The sequence below is a fragment of the Pristiophorus japonicus genome, chromosome 10 (genome assembly GCF_044704955.1).
Source record: "Pristiophorus japonicus isolate sPriJap1 chromosome 10, sPriJap1.hap1, whole genome shotgun sequence".
Lineage (NCBI taxonomy): Eukaryota > Metazoa > Chordata > Chondrichthyes > Pristiophoridae > Pristiophorus > Pristiophorus japonicus.
Window position 1 is genome coordinate 185,188,144 of NC_091986.1, and position 12,575 is coordinate 185,200,718.

General features: G+C 47.6%; 1 protein-coding gene across 1 annotated transcript in view; it reads right to left on the reverse strand.

Moving 5' to 3' along the window:
* The window catches only part of LOC139275231 (F-box-like/WD repeat-containing protein TBL1X), a 346,548-nt gene extending 343,938 nt beyond the window's left edge, over positions 1–2,610 (reverse strand). Inside the window, exon 1 of the mRNA XM_070892397.1 lies at positions 2,075–2,610. The gene's annotated coding sequence lies outside the window, so the exon portion shown is untranslated. The remainder of the gene's footprint in view (positions 1–2,074) is intronic.
* Positions 2,611–12,575: the final 9,965 nt, after the last annotated feature.

Below are 12,575 nucleotides of genomic sequence, written 5' to 3' on the forward strand. Positions count from 1 at the left end.
GCCAGTCAACGAGGTCATGGCTCAACTTTGCGTTCCCTCACTATCCCTATATCCCTCGATGTTCAAAAATCAATCTCTGTATCTCCGTCCTAAATGGCTGACCCCTTATTCTGAGACATTTACATCACAAAATATTTCACCATATATGAATTCCAATATGGCAACCAGAGTTTAGTGAGCTACCAAGCTGAAAGTAGATCTTATTGCAATGTGGTTAGCCACAGAATTTTTTTTTTTTAAATGTATTTTTTTCCCATTTTCTCCTCTACTTTTTGAATCCACTAACTTTTGCTAGATATGGTTCTATGAATACTAGCAGCCCTCTGGTACCAAGTGGTAATTTTTCAGGCCTGAGCCTAGAAACAAAGTCCTTAAAATTACATGGAGGTTCTAGTGGTCTCGTACAGCAACTTCGGTAGCAGACTGGTAGAATTCCCAGAGAAATGATGTAAATGGCAGAAAAACGATGTTAATGCTGCTTCTTTGGAGGGTTGTCTGGTCTGCTATCAAAGTTATGAGAGGAGAATCCCTGTAGAATTTCAACACTTGAATATTTGAAAACTATTTGACCTTGAAAGGCATCCCAGCCAAGTAAGATCCTGTTCTTATCAAAGATCAACACATAGGTGCTATTCAGCTGTGGTCACTAGATAGCGATCTGGAATGGGAAACCTGGCTGATTGGGTTCAAGAGTGGAAACAGAGGCACTGAGGGTAACTGTCATGTTCCAACTGCTTAGACCAACTATTTCACCATAGTTCGGGAATTGAACCGGTAACCTTCGACTCTGTACGGTTTAGTAAAGGATGATGTTTTTAGTAAAATAGCATTTAACTGGCATAAATAGAGGATCTTCTTTGGCTCTTTCACATACGTTATGCAAAACTGACTGGGTAACCTACACACAACAGGGTAAGCAGTGAGTTGCAGTCATTCTTGAGTGAAAATAAATTTCATAGGTAGTAATATTTATCACATTCATGGGATTGTTGCAGTTTCAAACTTCTTTTATTTCCAAATTTGGAATGCCAGGGGAAACGGTTAGATGATGCAACTATGCCATCATGGTGCAACAACTGTGGAAATAATGTTCACAGTTTATTTTCTGTGAATACTATTTTTAAAAACTCTCTACTTCAATTATACACATCTACATTCTAAATATTGCAGTATGGTTTGACCAGAAATAAATAGAAGATACATTTAAAATGTATGCACGCATTCAATTAAGCTGCATAAAATGTACGGTGTATTTACACCAAATTTACTCAGTAAATGCCAAATATTAAACGTGGTGAGTACACATACTTTTATAATGTAATATTCTGTGTGAACAGACTCCATTATATGTGGTTTGCCTACTATAAAACACTGAATCAGTGTGCTGCCCCCTCCCCCAACACATTGCTGAGGCAATCCACGCCATCTGCATAGTGAATATTTCAAATTTTACACTTTTCCCCCATGGTTTAAAAAAACAAGAGACTCTGAGCATCAAAATAATCAGTTTTGCATCTAAATGATCCACACTTAAACACACACAAATGGTAGCCATACCTACCATGACCTAGTTTCACGAAAGCAGCAATTGTTATCACTATATGTATACACACACACACAATGTGTCATGTGTAAAATCAATACATTATAACCTCGGAGCTTTTGAACACTCCCCGTATTTCACAATTGTATGATCGACCACATGCATATTTCATTCATTTCAGCCAAAACTTGCTTTTGTGTGTGTGTGTGTGTGTGTGTGTGGTGATAATTAAACATGAAAGATTTAACTCATTGAGCCGCTACTTCGATATATACACACACACACACACACACATATATATTTGTCCTAAAGAACACTGCTCGATTTTAAAAATCCCTGAATGACTAATTAATATTCCCAAGTCACAGAAAGTAGTAGTTAGCAACCCCCTATCTCCAAACTGTAAGCCCCCATCCCCCACCAAACCAAAACCAGTCAGTTTAACTGCCTTTTTTTGAAATGTCAGAACAAACATGTAACATCTTGAAAAGTTGTTTAGATCAATGCTGTGTCTATATATAAACATCTTACCTTATACAATGCTTGTAAAACCCCACAGCTTTTTTTTTCACTTCCACAAACAACGAAAAGCTCCAACTACTTTTTTTTGTGTTGTTATTTTTTTTCTGACATGTATTTTTTTTTAAAAGGTTATAAAGAACCGTTCTTCACGTATTACTCATCACCGGGCTCTCTCTCTCTGTCTGTGTATGTCTCCGGTCAATATGTGCCTCGGAAAGGCCTATAATTGGGGAAGAATAGTTCGCATGGATGTGTTGATCCTACACTAATGACACCGAAACGATGATGTGGTGGCGAATGGAAATGTGTGAGAGAGAGAGAGAGAGAGAGAGAAAAATGTACAGGGGGAGAGAGAGAGGGCGCGAGGTAAAAGTTGATCGCGGAATGGCGTCAGAAGCGGCTCCTGCTGCTGGTTCCTAAAACATTCATTTCCCAGGCTGAATGAGTGAATGTGTGTGTGTGTATGAACCTGAGAGGCTGAGGAAACGACGACAAGCAGCCGTGGCAGCACAGGCTCGGCGCAGACAGGCACTGAGACACGGCGCTGAGCGCCAGCCAGTGACCTACTAGGGGAAAAGCAGCCCTCCCCTCCCCCACACCCCAACCCCAGCAGGCCCACAGGCAGAGAGCTGCAGCAGGCCCATCCCCCACCCACACACTTTCATCATTAATAATAATGCAACCGTCTCATTCACTATACTATATACTTTTATGGTTATGTGGAGTTGCGGGGGGGGGGGGAGGGGAATAATGTTGCACTTTAAAAAAAAATTGCATCCATAAGCTATGCCTGGTTAAATACTATTTTTAAATTACAATTTTATCACATAACCCACCCCCCTCCACCTCCAGATTTGCAATTATGTCTCCTTTCTCACAAACCCCCCTTCCCCCCCCAGAAAAATTGCAATTAAACGTCTCCCTTCTCACAGAACACACGCACATATATATATATATATATCAGATATGCACTTATATATCTTTCTCACAACCCCCCTCCCCACCAGATTTGCAATTATGTCTCCTTTCTCACAGAACACCCCACCCCACCCCCAAAAGAAAATTGCATTTAAACGTTTCCCTTCTCACAGAACACACACACAAACCAGATTTGCACTATTATATCTTTCTCACAGAACCCCCCCCCCAACCAGATTTGCAATTATATATCTCCTTTCTCACAAACCCCCCATACCAGATTCTTAAAATGATTTGAGGACATACCATAAGCAGATTGATTTTTTAAACACACACGCAGGCACGCCTGCTCCTTCCATTGGGGGAGGGGAGGGTGTTCCCAGCCATGGATCCTGCTGCATGTTTTTTTTGTATTTTGTCAGTGTTTCTGTGCACAGAAATGCCATCATTTTTACACAGAAAATGCGGTCAAACTGTGCTCCACGCGATTTAATATTTTGTTTTAAAAGACTTAAGAATTCAAGTTTTTTTATATATACACACGAGCAACATGCTGTGAACACTGATAGGAATGCAACCCAGTCTCAAACACAGAATTAAAGCAACCGATTCGACTTAAAAACAAGTCAGGGCTACAATCTTGCTGTTAATGCATTAAGTCCAGGTGCATTGAAATGCGAGAAAGGTGGTTTGTTGATTGGATAGTGGAAAATATTTAATGATACAGTATTTTTTGCACCATGTGCTGCCCTTCCCCCAGCCACGCTGGGAGAGCCTGTGAGAGTGTGTGTGTATATGTGTGTATGTTTTTTGCGCCTGCCCGGTCACCATGTGTGTGATTGATTCTCCTTTCCCCTTGCTCAGTCATTCAGATTTGGAAAGTAAATAACAAGTTGACATCATTACAGGTCTCTGCATTACAGTGACACATTCGCAGCTTTACCGTAGTACCCCCAACTGTAGCGCAGCACTTCCGCCAGCAGAAGGGAGGGAAGGGGGAAGGGTGGCTTGCTCTCTGCAGCATGAAAACATTTGCTCCTCGTCTCTCTCTGCGTCAGAAAAAAAAATCAATATCCAGTTTGCAAATTTAGGTCAGTCGACAGTGCAGTGCAACTGTAAAGGGCGCTGTTCCAGAAACTGCACCTATTTAATAAGCTTTTTAATCACAAGAAAATGACATTCTCATTTGCAGCATTTTTTAAAAGATTTGCCACCAAATGATGATCTGAGATGTCTGATGGAAACACGTTTGCTGCCTTTTTTTGACACATTTTGCTTTGGCTGTTTGATAATTTGCAGTTAATCATATTAGTTGATTGACAGCTCATTTGTTTAGTTCAGCCTCCTGTAATCTGATTATTTTGGTATCGTGAAGATGAACTTGACCTCTTCCCCAGAATGGCATTGTTTATTTGTGCTCCCGCTGACAGACCTTTCCCAACTGTATCCTGTTTTAAAAGGGCACGCAATGCAAAACACATGCAAAGTGCCCATCAAGGTTTTCTAATAAATCATAAACGATATTTTATGCAATTTATTTTCATAAATTAAGATTGAATATTAAAGCTACAGATTGCAAAACTGTTTTGTGAAAATCGTTAACTTGTATCTCCATGTGGACAGCCAGAAAAATGATGTGGCATTCCTTAAAAAAACCCAACTATTTGAAAACAGTTTGGGGCCGAAATTTGGAAGCGAGGCTGGACATCCCGCGGAAGCCCCGTCCCAGCAGCGAAAGAACCGCCCCCGAGAGGAGGTGGAGTGCAATGTCGCGGGCTCCATTACCTCTCGGGGACGGGACTGGGGCGCTCAGGGCACTAATTTCACCAGCGCTACATGGAGCACCGCGCAGCGCTGGCGGGAGCATAAGGCCCTCCCCTTCCGTTAAAAGTGACGGCATGCTGCGAGCTCTGCAATGGGGTGAGGGGCCACTATTTCTCCATCGGGGAGCGGGGTGCTGTGGCAGCAGCCTGGCACAGTAGCGGAGTTCCGGGCTGCAACATGGCGGCAGGGACCCCACGAATTCCACAAGCAAGGCCGCGACTGATAAGTCGGTCATGGAAATAAAATGGCGTGACGCACCTCCCCTTTAATTTGCGCCCCGCGAGTGGAGTACGGCCCAGTTTGCGACCGTGAGGCTGCCGCAGACTGCATGGGTTGCTACTGAAGTTCAGCTCAGGGGCGAAAACGGGTCATTGCGCACGCTGTGACGTCATCATCGCTGGCGCAGCGGCCCGGGGCGCTGCTGGTTTGCGCCTCCGCTAACCCCCACGGAATTTCGCGGGAGACGGTAGCAGTCCTGCGCCCCGGCGTGAAATCGTTCGTGCCCTATTAGCACCCTCGGGGGCGCTAACAGGAGACGCAAATGATGCGAATTTCTCCCCCTTTATTACCCAGTATTTTTCCTATTGAAGACAGTGGGTCAGGTGGAGTACACTTCCATGGACAGTGGCACTTTCCACTTGCTTGCTTACTGGCTGCTAACCCAGTAGAGATAATCAGCTAACTCAGCATAAGAATTAGGAACAGGAGTAGGCCATTTAGCCCCTCGAGCTTGCTCCGCCACTCAACAAGATCATGGCTGATCTGGCCATGGACTCAGCTCCACTTACCCGCCCGCCCTTCCATAACCCTTAATTCCCTTATTGGTTAAAAATCTATCTATCTGTGATTTGAATACATTCAATGAGCTAGCCTCAACTGCTTCCTTGGGCAGAGAATTCCACAGATTCACAACCCTCTGGGAGAAGAAATTCCTTCTCAACTCGGTTTTAAATTGGCTCCCCCGTATTTTGAGGCTGTGCCCCCTAGTTCTAGTCTCCCCGACTAGTGGAAACAACCTCTCTGCCTCTATCTTGTCTATCCCTTTCATTATTTTAAATGTTTCTATAAGATCACCCTTCATCCTTCTGAACTCCAATGAGTAAAGACCCAGTTTACTCAATCTATCATCATAAGGTAACCCCCTCATCTCCGGAATCAGCCTAGTGAATCGTCTCTGTACCACCTCCAAAGCTAGTATATCCTTCCTTAAGTAAGGTGACCAAAACTGCACGCAGTACTCCAGATGCGGCCTCACCAATACCCTGTACAGTTGCAGCAGGACCTCCCTGCTTTTGTACTCCATCCCTCTCGCAATGAAGGCCAACATTCCATTCGCCTTCCTGATTACCTGCTGCACCTGCAAACTAACTTTTTAGCTCAGTCGGTAGAGCATCAGACTTTTAATCTGAGGGTCCAGGGTTAAAGTCCCTGTTCGGGCGTTCTGTTTAAAGCACGACTTTTCTTCCCTTTTATAGGGGGCACTGGACAATTGTGATTTTAGTGCCCAAAAAAAAAAAAAAACACAATAAAACCAAAAAAAGGAAAAAAGGGCCTTGTAAATGTCTGGTGTGTCACCCAGGTCGGGTGGCACGGTTTAATGTTTTTTGTTTTGCAGATAAACTCCAAAAAGAGTTTCATGCACAAGGAGGTCCTCCCACTATTCGTCAGGGACTTGGCCTGGAGGGTGGTGCACGGAGCAGTGCCTTGCAACAAATTTTTAAGCCGGTTCACGGACTCCCAGGCCGCCTGCAATTTCTGCGGTCTGGAGGAGTCCGTGTTCCATGTTTTTATTGAGTGCACGAGGTTGCAGCCCCTGTTCCATTATTTGAAGGGGCTGCTCCTGAAATTCTGGCTGCACTTCAGTCCCACTCTCCTGATCTTTGGGCACCCTGTGCGGAGGGGAGCGGGTAGGTCCGAAGGTCTCCTCGTAGGACTGCTCCTGGGCACGGCCAAGGGTGCCATCAGCCGGTCCAGGCAGCGGGCGGTCGAGGGGGTCGTTCAACCTGACTGCCTGCCTCTCTTCCGCTCTTACATCCGGTCCAGGGTGTCCTTGGAGATGGAGCACGCGGTGTCCACCGGTACGCTCGCGGCCTTCCGCGAGAGGTGGGCACCGGAGGGACTGGAGTGCATCATCACGCCCGGCAACCAAATTTTAATTTGATTTTACGTTTTAAAGTTTAATTTGTTTTCATTGCCGGTGCTTTTAGTGTCCCCTTCCCTTTTATAGGAGGCACTGGGAAAATTGTGATTTTAGTGCCCAAAAAAAACAAACAAAAAAAAAAGAAAAACACAAAAAAAAACCAAAAAAAGGAAAAAAAAGGGCCTTGTAAATGTCTGGTGTGTCACCCAGGTCGGGTGGCACGGTTTAATGTTTTATGTTTTGCAGGTAGACTCTAAAAGAGCTTCATGCACAAGGAGACGCATTTCGTCGCCCGGATCCGACTTTTGTACGCCGCCGCGGAGTGTCTGATTAAAGTTAACGGGTCCTTGACGGCGCCCCTTCGCTTTAGGAGAGGGGTGCGCCAGGGATGCCCCATGTCCGGCCAGTTATACGCCGTTTGCGTGGAGCCTTTCCTGCGCCTCTTGCGGACGAGGTTGACGGGACTGGCTCTGCAAGGGCCCGGCGTGGAGGTCGTCCTCTTGGCTTACGCCGATGACGTGCTCCTCGCGGTAGAGGAGCCCGCTGACCTGCAGAGGATGCGTGAGTGCCAGGAGATTTACTCGGCCGCGTCCTCTGCCAGGATCAACTGGGAGAAATGTTCCGGACTCCTGGTGGGTCAGTGGCGGGTGGACTCCCTGCCGGAGGAGCTCAGGCCTTTTGCCTGGAGCACGACCCATCTCCTCTATCTGGGAGTCTACCTTAGCCCCGACGAGGGAGCCTGGCCGGCGAACTGGCAGGAGCTGGAGGCCAAGGTCGCCGCTCGCCTAGGGCGCTGGACAGGACTGCTCCGAGTGCTGTCCTACAGGGGTCGAGCGCTAGTCATAAACCAGCTGGTGGCCGCAATGTTGTGGTACCGGCTGGTCACTTTGACCCCTCCCCCTGCGTTTGTCGCCAAGATACAGAAGAAGCTGGTGGACTTCTTCTGGAACAACAGGAAGTACTGGGTCTCTGCTGCAGTCTTGAGGCTCCCGCTTGAGGAGGGCGGTCAGTCGTTGGTGTGCGTCAGCGCCCAGCTCGCGACTTTCCGTCTTCAGACCCTGCAGAAATACCTTTACGTCGAGCCCCCTCCTAGGTGGTGCGCTCTGGCGACGTATTTCTTCCGCCAGCAGCGCGACCTCAACTACGACACGCAGCTCCTGTTTGTGAACTTGGGGGGTGTCAGGACCGCCCTCCGGGAGCTGCCTGTCTTTTACAGGGACCTCATCAGGGTCTGGAACAAAGTCTCCACCAAGCGCAGCTCTCCGCCGGCTGGAGTGGCGGCTGTCCTGCAGGAGCCGCTGCTCGGGAATCCGTACCTTCACGACCGAGGTTTCATGTGGCGGTCGGAAGAGAGGGCTGTGGCTGGTGAGGTAACCAGGGTCAGGGACCTGCTCGATGGCGGAGGAGCGGGCTGGATGGCGCCAGGCACGCTGGCGCGGTGCCTAAATTCAGCCGACGTCCGCCACGCGGCCGAAGCCATCGAGTCGCTAAAAACAGCTTTGGGCCCTGATTCTGTTAGGTGCATCGAGGAGGCTCAGGCACGTGGGGAGATCCCGTCCGAACTGACCCCCGTCCGGACGGAATTCCTCATTGGCGCCAAATCCCGGAACCTCCCTCGGGGGCCGGCGCCTCACAACTTGAGCCGCCTCGGGGAAATCCCCTCCGTGCCTTTCAGTTCCGCGCGGAGGGGTTTCCTGTACGGGCTGCTCCTGCACACTCTCAACTTTGCCATCCTCGCCGGCCGTCCGGACACGCCATGGCGTACCATCTTGCCGTCCGGAGGAGGCGGGGGTCCCCGATGGAGGGCACTCTACGCGGGAGTCCTCCCACTATTCATCGGGGACTTGGCCTGGAGGGTGGTGCACGGAGCAGTGCCGTGCAACAAATTTTTAAGCCGGTTCACGGACTCCCAGGCCGCCTGCAATTTCTGCGGTCTGGAAGAGTCCGTGTTCCATGTTTTTATGGAATGCACGAGGTTGCAGCCCCTGTTTTATTATTTGAAGGGGCTGCTCCTGAAATTCTGGCTGCACTTCAGTCCCACACTCCTGATCTTTGGGCACCCTGTGCGGAGGGGAGCGGGTAGGTCCGAAGGCCTCCTCGTAGGACTGCTCCTGGGCACGGCCAAGGGTGCCATCAGCCGGTCCAGGCAGCGGGCGGTCGAGGGGGTCGTTCAACCTGACTGCCTGCCTCTCTTCCGCTCTTACATCCGAGCCAGGGTGTCCCTGGAGATGGAGCACGCGGTGTCCACCGGTACGCTCGCGGCCTTCCGCGAGAGGTGGGCACCGGAGGGACTGGAGTGCATCATCACGCCCGGCATCCAAATTTTAATTTGATATTACGTTTTAAAGTTTAATTTGTTTTAATTGCCGGTGCTTTTAGTGTCCCCCTCCCCTTTTATAGGGGGCACTGGAAAAAATGTGATTTTAGCGCCCAAAAAAAAACCCCAAAAAAAGAAAAACACAAAAAAAAACACAAAAAAAAGAAAAAAAGGGCCTTGTAAATGTCTGCTGTGTCATCCAGGGCAGGTGGCACGGTTTAATGTTTATGTTTTTTTTCAGGTAAACTCAAAAAGAGTTTCATGCACAAGGACCCCCAGGTCCCTCTGCACCGCAGCATGTTGTAATTTCTCCCCATTCAAATAATATTCCCTTTTACTGTTTTTTTTCCCAAGGTGGATGACCTCACACTTTCCGACATTGCATTCCATCTGCCAAACCTTAGCCCATTCGCTTAACCTATCTAAATCTCTTTGCAGCCTCTCTGTGTCCTCTACACAACCCGCTTTCCCATTAATCTTTGTGTCATCTGCAAATTTTGTTACACTACACTCTGTCCCCTCTTCCAGGTCATCTATGTATATTGTAAACAGTTGTGGTCCCAGCACCGATCCCTGTGGCACACCACTAACCACCGATTTCCAACCCGAAAAGGACCCATTTATCCCGACTCTCTGCTTTCTGTTAGCCAGCCAATTCTCTATCCATGCTAGAGAAGAACAGAAGATTAACCCTGGCATATTCCTAGTCTGTGTGGTTCGGTATAGGATTTTTTGATTGTTCTCCTTGGAGCAGAGAAAGCTAAGAGGAGATTTGATAGAGGTATTTAAAATGATGAAGGATTTAGATAGAGTAAGTAAAGAGAAACTGTTTCCATTGGCTGCAAAGTCGTTAATGAGAGGGCACAGATTCATAGGCGGCCCCTCGAACGAGGGTGACTTGCTTCCATGAAGAGTTCACAGGTGTTTCAATGAAGGACCCGATGTTCCAGTCTTGAACTCCAGTTGAGGGGGTGGAAGATGCTTGTGCGTGAATTTTTTTAACGTGTGGTGACCGTTGCACATCAGTCACCACACGGGCTTGACAGAGCTAGGCCTTTATCCAGTGGCAAGGGTTGAACCAGGATGACTGGAGACCTGCTCTGCTGCACGGACCTAGTGTGCACACATATTGCAGTGTGGGCAGGTCCGTGCTGCTCCTGGGCCCTCGGCTCTTCTGGGTCCCGTACCCTCATTCGCCGCACCTCCACCACGATGTTCCAGGGCCCTGCACTCCAGCTCTATTTATAGCCCCGACCTGCGGTGGTGTTCTCACACAGGTCGGGGCAGCCCACGATGTTCCAGGGCCCTGCACCCCAGCTCTATTTATAGCCCCGACCTGCGGTGGTGTTCTCACACAGGTCGGGGCAGCCCACGATGTTCCAGGGCTCAACGCTCCAGCTTATTTATAATCAGATTATAATCAGGGTGACTGGCAGAAGAACCAGAGGCGATGTGAGGAAAAACCTTTTTATGCAATTAGTGGTTTGGATTTGGAATGGGTGGTGGATACACGTTCAACAGTAGCCTTCCAAAGGGAATTGGATACGTACTTGAAGGAGAATAAAATTGCAGGGATATGGGGAAACAGCGGGGGAATGGTTCTAACTGTATTGCTTTTCAAAAGAGCCGGCACAGACTTGATGGGCCTAAAGGTCTCCTTCTGTGCTGTACAATTCTGTGATTCTATAATTTGACATTAACACAATTTTATGAGGTTCAAGATCAAGGATCTGTTCATTTGTGTCATCACATCATAACTTGCTTCTGTGAAAAAAAACTATACATATTAAAAATGATGAGTGGGTCACAAGATTCCATCTCAAAATACATTTGAAAACTTCAATATCCGGCTTGGTCAATGGGAAAATCCATTTTGAAAGTATCAACATTTACCTGCAGCACTTGTTATGCCTGTAGGTGGTGATGCAATAGGGATTTTCAATGCTAAGTGTCATGTAACGTCGCTGCTAAAACAATAGCTGCCATATACGCTGCAGGTTTTTTTTATTCATGGGATGTGGGCATCACTGGCAAGGCCTGCATTTATTGCCCTTCTCTAGTTGCCTTGAGAAAGTAGTGGTGGGCCTTCTTCTTGAACCGCTTCAGTTCATGTGGTGAAGGTGCTCTCACAATGGTGTTAGGTATGGAATTGAAGGATTTTGTCCAGTGATGATGAAGGTATGTAAATATATGTCCATGGTAGAATGGTGTGTGACTTGGTGGAGAACTTGAGGTGATTGTGTTTCCATGCAACCGTTGCCCTTGTCCTTCCAGGTGGTGGAGGTTGTGGGTTTGCTAAAGAAACCTTGGCAAGTCACTGCAGTGTATCCTGTAGATGGTACACACTGCAGCCACAGTACACCAGTGGTGGATGCTTCGGCTAGCAGCTGCAGTGCCCATCACGTGGACTGCTTTGTCCTGGATGGTTTTAAGCTTCTTGAGTGTTGTTGCAGCTGTACCCATTCAGGCAAGTGAAAAGTATTCCATCACATTCCTAACTTGTGCTTTGTAGATGGTGGAGAGGCTTTTAGGGGAGCCACTCCCCACTGAATACCCAGCCTCTGACCTGCTCTAGTAGCCACAGCTTTTATGTGGCTGGTCCAGTTCAGTTTCTGGTCAATGGTGACCCCAAGGATATTGGTGGTGGGGAATCGGCAATGGTAATGCCATTGGATGTCATGGGGAGGTTAGGCTCTCTCTTGTTGGAGATGGTCATTGCCTGGCACTTGTATGGCACAAATGCTGCTTGCCACTTATCAGTCCAAGCTTGGTTGTTGTCCAAGCCTTGCTTCATGCAGGCATGAATTGGATCACGATCTGAGAAATTGCAAATGGAGCTGAACACTGCAATCATCAGCTAACAGCCCCACTTCTGGACTTATGATGAAGGTCATTTATAACGCAGCTGAAGGTCGATGCACCTAGGAGACTGCCCTGAGGAACTCCTTCTGCGATGTCCTGGGACTGAAATGTTATGTCTCCAAAAACGACAACCATCTTTCTTTGTGTCAGAGAGGAATCCAAACAATGGAGAGTTTCCCCTCTGATTCATACTAACTTCAGTTTTACTAGAGCTCCTTGTTGCCACATTTGTCGGTGTCAAGGGCAGTCACTCTTATCTCTGGAATTCAGCTCTTATGTCTATGTTTGGATCAAGGCTGTAATGAGCTCTGATCCAAGTGATCTTGGTGAAACTCATACATAGAATCGATGAGGCCACAACTAGAATACTGTGTACAGTTTTGGTTTCCATATTTACGAAAAGACATACGTGCTTTGGAGGCAGTTCAGAGAAGGTTCACTAGGTTGAT